This window comes from Neophocaena asiaeorientalis, unplaced genomic scaffold, assembly GCF_003031525.2.
Source record: "Neophocaena asiaeorientalis asiaeorientalis breed wild unplaced genomic scaffold, Neophocaena_asiaeorientalis_V1.1 scaffold171, whole genome shotgun sequence".
Lineage (NCBI taxonomy): Eukaryota > Metazoa > Chordata > Mammalia > Artiodactyla > Phocoenidae > Neophocaena > Neophocaena asiaeorientalis.
Genome location: NW_020174013.1, coordinates 6585694 through 6593851, shown reverse-complemented (window position 1 = coordinate 6593851; position 8158 = coordinate 6585694). Strand labels below are relative to the sequence as shown.

The 8158-nt window shown below is 51.0% G+C and overlaps 1 long non-coding RNA gene across 1 annotated transcript in view; it reads right to left on the bottom strand.

Annotated features, from left to right (window-relative positions):
- The window catches only part of LOC112405195 (uncharacterized), a 196976-nt gene that overhangs the window by 10161 nt on the left and 178657 nt on the right, over positions 1-8158 (bottom strand). The gene's annotated exons all lie outside the window — the stretch shown is intronic.

The following is an 8158-nucleotide window of genomic DNA, read 5'->3' as shown; positions in this document are numbered from 1 at the left end:
AAAAAAAAAAAAAAAAAAAAAAAAAAAAAAAAGCAATGTGGAAAATGTCAGACATTGCCAAGAGCAAGAGAGAGAAGTGCTGAGAAGGGCTCAAGGGTTGGCAAGAGTTTGGTCCCTGGAGACCTCGGTGAGGATTCATTGGTGGGGTGGACAGAGCAGAGTTCAGGAGGTGTACGACTTTCTTATTGCTGTGTAACAAATCATCACAAACTGAGTGACTTAAATAGTACAACTTCATTCTCTTCCAGTTCTAGCGGTCCAAGATCCAAAATCAGTCTCACTGGGCTAAAGTCAAGGTGCCAGAGGGCTGGTTCCTTACGTAGGCTCCAGGGGAGAACCCATCTCCTCGCCTCTTCAGCCTCTCGTGGCCGCCTCTGTTCCTTGGCTTGTGGCCCCTTCCTCCATCTTCAAAAGGCATCACTCTAATCTCTGCTTCTGTCATCCCCATCGTCTTCTACTCTTCGATCTCCTGCCTCCCTCTTAAAGGATCCTTGCGATTACATTAGACCAACCCAAATAACCCAAGATAATCTCCCCATCTCAAGATCCTTCATTTAATCACACAGGCAAAGTCCTACATAAGGTGACATGGACAGATTCCAGGGTTTGGGGCATGGACATTTTGCAGCAGGAGGCATTATTCAGCCTTCCACTATTCAGGTGGCAGGGGCTGATGGTGGAAGGGAAGAGGAGGGAATGGAGAAGGTGAGTGGAGACAATTCACTGGAAAACGCGTGAGAAAGGAAGGAGGGATGGGACAGAGTCATCCAGACGAAGACCCAGCCTGGTTGGAGGGAAGTGACTTGTAGGATTTTTTTTTCCCCATCCTGTTGTGTCTCCTTCTCTCCCTCCTTCCCGAAGCCTAATGGGAAAATTGGAAACATAACCCATGAGGAATCAACTGTTTCCCCTCACTCAGGATACCCACCCACCCAGGGGTCTTCCAAGCTCCATGAGCTGAAATCTGCATTTTGAAAAGATTGGTTCTCATTTTATTTCCAACGGCAGGTTCTCCTTAATAAAAAAAAAAAAGCTGATTATGCTATTAATTTTTCAAGTTCAGATATTGACGTCCAGCTTAGAAAGGTGATGATTTAATTCACGTTCCTCAACTTCCACATCCACTCAATACCTTCTGAAAATTTTTTCTCATTGTGCAACTGGTTTTCATTCTCCAACTGATTTTATATGTAGCTTAATTTTTTCCCCAGCTCTAGTGAGATATAAGTGACAAGGGATCTACATTTTTAAACCACAAGGAAAAGAAACCCAGAGCTACCAAGAATAATATTTTATTGACTTGGAACGGGTTTTGGAAGCTGTATTTTTAAACCAACTAGGTGATTTTGATGATCAGACAGTTTGAGGTGGTTTCCCCCCTCCCACCCCTTTCCTCTTTCTCTTCCCTTCAGTAAACTGTTTTTCAACTTTGTTTTTCAGTGAAAACCATTTCCTCCTCACCGTGGACTTGATCCAGAGGCTGCGCCCATCTCTCCCACGTCAACAGTCCTGTGTCCTTGGCAGAAGACAGTGCTCTCATTCTGGGCCTTTCCCTCTTCCTCAGCCAAACCCCTGCTTCTGCACCTCTGTGCAGCTAATAAAAAGGCTGAGTTCCCTGCTGCAGGGAAAGCTCCCACCCGCTGCCATTCTCAGGGATGAGGGGAATGTGCAGCTTTCTTTGCATTTTCCCAGAGCAGCTAGCTCTGTCCCAGGCCTCAGGCGTCCCCGGGTTGAGGTAGAATCTAGCCACAACCGATTTCCAGAGCCATGCAGTCCTGAGTGAACCTGCAGAAATGCAAGAGCTGGGTGCTTCCTGAGTAAAGTTTTCCCGTGAGAGGGCATGAATTGATTTGGGACAAAAAGCACTTGATGCCCCAGGAGCATAGGATTTGGGGGAGCCCTGTGCTGAGTGGAGGTGGGTGGGTATATTTCCTTGGGCCGCAGAGCCTCTCGTCTGGTGGGATCAGCCACTCCAGCCAGTCGCCACCTGGCCCAGCTTTGGAAGATGCGGAGAATGAATTTCACAGTGGTTTCCACGGGGCCATGGCACTGAAACAGCTGCAGGAGGGGACACAGCTGGCGCGGTCCCCACCCCTTCCTACAGAGCTGCCCTGGAGGAATGCCACCCTCCCCATGGGGCGTGAGAGGGTCCTCCTTGTTGTGGTTCCAGGGGCCGTGGGAAGGTACCTCGCAGCTAAACCCCCATTTTTGAGGGCACAAGTTGGCCTTTATTAAAATAAAACCCCATCGTCACTTATTCCAGTAGCTCCCCAATCTAGATGAACGTCAGGATCACCCAGGATGTTTATTAAAAAATAAAGATTAATAAAAATAGTGAGTTCCAGAACCCATCCCAGACCTAATGAATGAGAATCTCTTTGAGGAGGGCTGAGGCTGGAATCGGTGTGATTCGGTTTTATCAGACTGCTTTCCTGGTTCCAGAAGTTTGAGCCCCTAGAATGAGAGCGTGAAGAGGGAATGGTGGGGTCCCGGTTGAGAGAAAATATTTAGAGTCACCGTTCAGAGGTGTATCTATGTGCCAGAGAATTGCAAACTTCAGTTAAATAGGACATCATCTTATTTAGTCATCAAAACAAAGGTATGGCCAATGATTACCTCCATTTTGCTGACGAGGACATGGGAGCTCAAAAAGGTCACATGGCTCAGAAGAGGCAGAGCTGGAACTCAGACCCACATCTTTCTCTTAGCATCTCTGCCATGGAAAGGATAGTGTGAACCCTGGGCACCACCTTGGGAGGTGGGGCAGCACATGACCGAACTGTGGCATCGACACCAGTGAGGCTGGTTGTGGACTTCTGACTTAGACTGTAAGAGAATAAATCTGCATTGTTTTCAGTCACTCGGCTCGTGGTGATTCGTTCCAGCGGCAACAAGAAATTCATCCACTAGCCTAGAGATAGAGAACTAGCAAGTAGTCAAGCTTCCTCCGGACCCTCAGGCCCAGCTCTACGGAATCTCTGTCCCACACTGCTTGGGGTTGGGCTCGAAGTGCAGGTGAGGCCCTGAAGGGGCCCAGACAACACAGTTGGTGAGATACGGGCCTGTGGGAGGTGTGTGCACGTACGTGCCTGTGTGTCAGAGCGAAGGGAAGAGCACACCTTCATGCATTGGGAATTTCTGGGTAGACGATCCACCAAAGCCACGTCAGTGTTTTTCTCTCCAGGAAAAAATTACTCAATCCCTATCAAAAAAGTCACAGTTTCACACGCACATACCTGGACGGACTTGTGGGTCCTAGGGAGAAGCAAAACACCCCTCCCGCTCCAGGCGTCTTTAATTTTCACGGGGCAGGGAGCACAGCTGAGGGAGGCTGGGGGAGCCATCAGCCAAGGACTGTGGACACATTGTGACATCTGGATTTCCCCAAGGCTCTGGGGTCCCGTGGAGTGAGCGTTCCACCCCTACCCCCATCCCCGCAGGGCTTCCCATTTCCACAAAATCTCTGGGAAAATTTGACACATTTTTTTTTAGCAGCAGAGAGCAATTGGAATTTCCAGCTTAATTCCAGATGTGGTGCTGACTGTGCTGGGGAGTTTGGCCTTATAAAGCATCCGGAGGCCCATCATCCCATCGGACACCCCCAGCACTGGCCTGTACAATTGTATGCGTCCCCCTTCTTCAACTCCGGGTCTTGCAGTTGGACTTTTCTCTGGAGAGCTGGAGAGAGCCCATGCATGCGGCTTTCACACGTGTGGAGAGGGCTGGGTGTTGGCTGGGCCTGAGCCGGCAGGCTGGAGCCCAGAGTGCCTCTGGGGCAGGTAGTGGGGGCCATGACAGAGAAGGAACCAAGTTGTGAGGAGTGCTCTGGGGACGTGGACGAGGCCAGATACTGGATCTGGAGCAGGCTGTGGAGGGGGCGGGGGGCGGCGCTCAGGGAACCAAGGGGCCAGTCTGCACTGAGGTCATAGCTGGTGCCTGGCCAGGGGCTGCTGAGAGGGCAGGCAGAATGGAAAGGCCCTTAACCCAGCCAGCGTACCCTGGTTCCTGGGGCTCAGTCCCCCAGACAAGACGTCAGGACCAGATGGCTCCTCGGCAGGAGTGAGGGTCCCCCTCGATGCTTCAGTGAAACCATGAGAGGATTAAGAATGTCACTCCCCCCCACAAAAAATGTCACCCCCCTTTTCACCTAAATGGGAAGGAAATCCAAAAAAGAGGGGAAATATGTATCCATATAGCTGAATCGCTTTCCTGAGCAGCGGAAACTAACACAACATTGTAAAACAACTATACTCCAATAAAAATTAATTGAAAACAAAATGTCACCCCCTTTTGGCAGCTTATCTATGATTGCCCTAGTTAGCAGCTAGAATAATGCACCACATCCTAATTCCCAGAACCTATGAATATGTTACCTCACAGGCAAAGGACTTGGCTGATGTGATCATGTTAAGGGGCTTGAGATGAGGAAATTGTCCTGGAGTGTCTGGGAGGGTCCAATGTAATCACAAGGCTTCCTCCTAAGAGGAAGGCAGGAAGGTCAAAGTAATGGAAAGGCGATGCGACAGCATGATGGAGGAAGGAGCCACAGGGCAAGGAATGCAGGCGGCTTCTAGAATCTGGAAAAGGCAAGGAGATGGAGTTTCCCCTACAGCCTCCAGAAAGAACACAGCCTTGCTGGTACTTTGACTTTAGCCTGGTGAGGTCGATTTTGGACTTCTGACCTCCAGTAATGTAAAACAAATTTGTGTGTTTTAAACCTCTAAGTTTGTGGTGATCTGTTACAGCAGCGATAGGAAACGAATACACCCTCCCATCGTGTGGTGGCTGTCATGCTCTCTGCCCCATTCCCTTCGACAAGTTTCTTTTCAACATGACACAGGGTGAGGGGAGTATCCCACCTGTCCTCCCCCAACGGCCCTGGCTGAACACAAGCACAGACCACCACGAGGAGGCCGGGAGGGGCTGCTTCTCGCCAGCCAGGGCCTCCAGCTGGTAGCAGAGCTGGGCCCTATCCAGGACCCCAGACTCCTGGGCCAAGACCTTCCCCCTCAGCCACTGCCTTCCTTCACCCCGTGGATGAGACAGCCACGCGCCTGCCGTTTTCTCCAGCCCTCTACATTCCCCCCATTCTCTGGGGCTCTGCTCCCCACTGCCAACAAGGAGAACAACATTTTCAAGGTGCAAAAGAAGGAACCAGAACACACACACACACACACACACACACACATACCTCTGGAAGTACTTGCTTCCTGGGAACTAGACGTCAGCTACACCTGCTGTAAACAGGGTCCTAACAAACCCAGGGCAGGAGGTGGTCCGGCAGGGTCAGTGTGTGTGGACGTGGGACAGTACAGAGGGTCAGAGGACCCTGCATCCCTGCCCCTAAGAATGTTGAGATTCCACAGCACCCCCTGTCACTTATTTCTCTCCCCTCTCCTTACAAGGCCAAGCATAGACAGCTATGCACGAGTCACACAGGCACCCACATGCACACAAACATACACAGGGACACAAGCGGCGCTGGCGTGTGCAAAGAGAAAATGGGCAAACACGTGTGCACAGACACCACCCAACACACTTAAAAACAGGCAGTTTTGCCTCAGCAGGGCAGACATCGACACGCCCGCATACACACGTACCGTACATACTTGCACACACCCACAGGGGTGCACACACATGCAGACACACCCATGCACGAGTGAAGAGCACCTGTGCAGATGGACACCTGGACACCTGTGAGCAGAGAGGACTGTCCAGTGCTTCCCACACCTCCCTGCAGGGAGGGAGGTGGAGATTCCCTCCCCAACCCACCCTCCTGAGCTCTGCTCTGGAGCCCTCTGCTGGGGAGGCCAGGAACAGGCTGTCAGGCGCTCCTTGGCCCTGGAGCTGAGCTGGCCTGGACTGGGGGTTTGGAGGGAAGGGGCATGAGGAGAGAAAGGGAACCAACCAGAGCCAGCCCCTGGGCCCTCGGCATCCTGCCCCCACGTGGTGCAAATGACTTTCTGCAGCCTCCAATCTAGCACTGAAGGAGAGATTTCCCTCGCAAAGATTCCTCTTGGACCCCAGCCTCTTTTTGCCAGACTCCAGACCCACCGTGCCCTTTCAGTGGGCGCTGCTAGTATGGCTGCGTGCAGAGGAAGGGGCCCTGGCCTGGCGGCATCACACACCCCTCTCTCCAGGACAAGGCGGCTTTACCCTCCCACACTCCAGGAGCCCAAGCTGACTCCACCCTTCTCCCCTCACCCCGCCTAGGCCATCTTGCAGTGGCACTGCTGGGCACCCAGCCCCCTTGCCACCCACAGGGTCTCTGACTCCGCTTGCTACAGCTGCCTGTTCAAACCTCCACCTCCTGTACTTCTTCACAGAAACCACCCTCCCGCTTTCAACAGCTTTTTCTTTCCGTTCTCTCCTGGGGGAGAGGGAGGAAGTGAAGAAGATCTGGGCTTTGGAATAGGATGGATGAACCCGAATTCAGGTCTCAGCCCAGAGGTGGGATTTACTCACCAGCTATGGGCCTCCTGGGCAGCTAACCTAACTGCTCTCAGCCTCAGCTTCACCAGCTAGAATGGAGATCGTGTTACTTAGGTGGTAGAGTGAGAACATTCTCAGTGCCCAGGACCAGAGATGGTATAAGGGGTGAGCCAGCCATGTAGCTGGCTAGGGTGCCGTCTTTATGAGGTACTCAGTCATCACTGGACATATAAGGAGATGAGAAAACCACGTCTGGAACTCTTTGAAGGGTCAGTTGGTCATTCTGCTTTAATAAGCTACTTGCAGTGGGGTGGTGGGGGGACCCCAAAAGAAGAGGCCAGAATAACGATCGTTGGTCTCTAAGCTGTTCCGTAAGGAGGGCGGGGCAAGGTCTCTAGAGAGTTTTTGTGTATCTAATTGCAGCATGCAAGTTCAGTGTCAGAGCTGAACTGCTCAGAGGAGATCCAGGGGTCCCCTCCTCTGCCCACTCCCCCCCTTTCTCCAAGCAGAGATCAGTTCCACTATACTAAAGTTGAACTGATAGTAAAGGAATACAGTTTGATGGGACATAAAATGATTAGCCTGCTTGGGGGACCCACATGCTTCCCCATTGGGCCCTTCCTGACACGTGGAAGGTGCTTAATGAATGTTAGTCGGGTCTGTCTCTCCAGTGCTTGGCCCAAAGACTTCTCTGCAGCCCCCTCCACTCAGCCTAGCCCTTCTCGAATCCTCTCTGCCTGGTCCTTGGGTCTACAGCATCACTTAGATCTTCACCACACCCTTTCCCCCCAACCTTAGCCTACTGGCCCAGCCCATCCTGCAAGCCTCAAGGCTTCTAGCAGGCGTCAAGATTTCCATTTCTTGGGAAGTCAGATAGCTCTTATACATTATCCTGTTTAAAACAACAAAAGGCAGCTGCTATCTTGTCCCGGAGGAAAGTATCTCCTTATCTTAAATGTCTACCATCAGGCAGTCCCCGCTTGCCAGTGAGTAACATTTCAAAAGTTGGTTTCTGGGAGGTGGACTGGGGTTCCAGCAACGAGCCAAGAGAAAATCGAGGACTCAGCGTTATGAATGGGGCTCAGTTTTCCAGGTTGAGCCATAAATGCTCATTTAACGCATCACAAAGCTAGGCTGCCACACACCCACACAGGGGAGAAAAGAAAAACCCTACTGTTTCAAGACCTATAGGTAGAAATGGAAAATAACAATGTGGGTGTAGAAAATTATTTATTTTTTCTTAAAAGCTGGTGCTTGAGGGAAAGCAGGTTTCTTAACAGGAGTATGTGGTGATGGGTAGGACATTCTGAAGGAAACTTTGAGGTGTTTTCAAAGGCTTTAGAGGCTGAAAGCTTTTGTTCTTCAACATTCCGATGAATCTTTCTGGCGTTCAGTCTGCCTTTTTTTGACACAGGGCAGTCCTGGCTCAATCCTGACATGCAGTCAGCCAGGATTGTTTGGGTGGAAAGAATAAACTGGGGAAAGGAGCTCATGAGGTAACTGGGGTCGGGTTGTTAGAAAGGAGATGAAGGAAGTGGATTCAAGGGTGTGTAATTTGGGTTTTAAAGATGCCCTGAGGGGAATTCCCTGGCAGTCCAGTGGTTAGGATTCCACGCTCTCACTGCTGAGGGCATGGGTTCAATCCCTGGTCTTGGAACTAAGATCCCACAAGCTAAAAAAAAAAAAAAAAAAAGGCTGGGGGAAAACAGAGCTGAACTGAACTGAT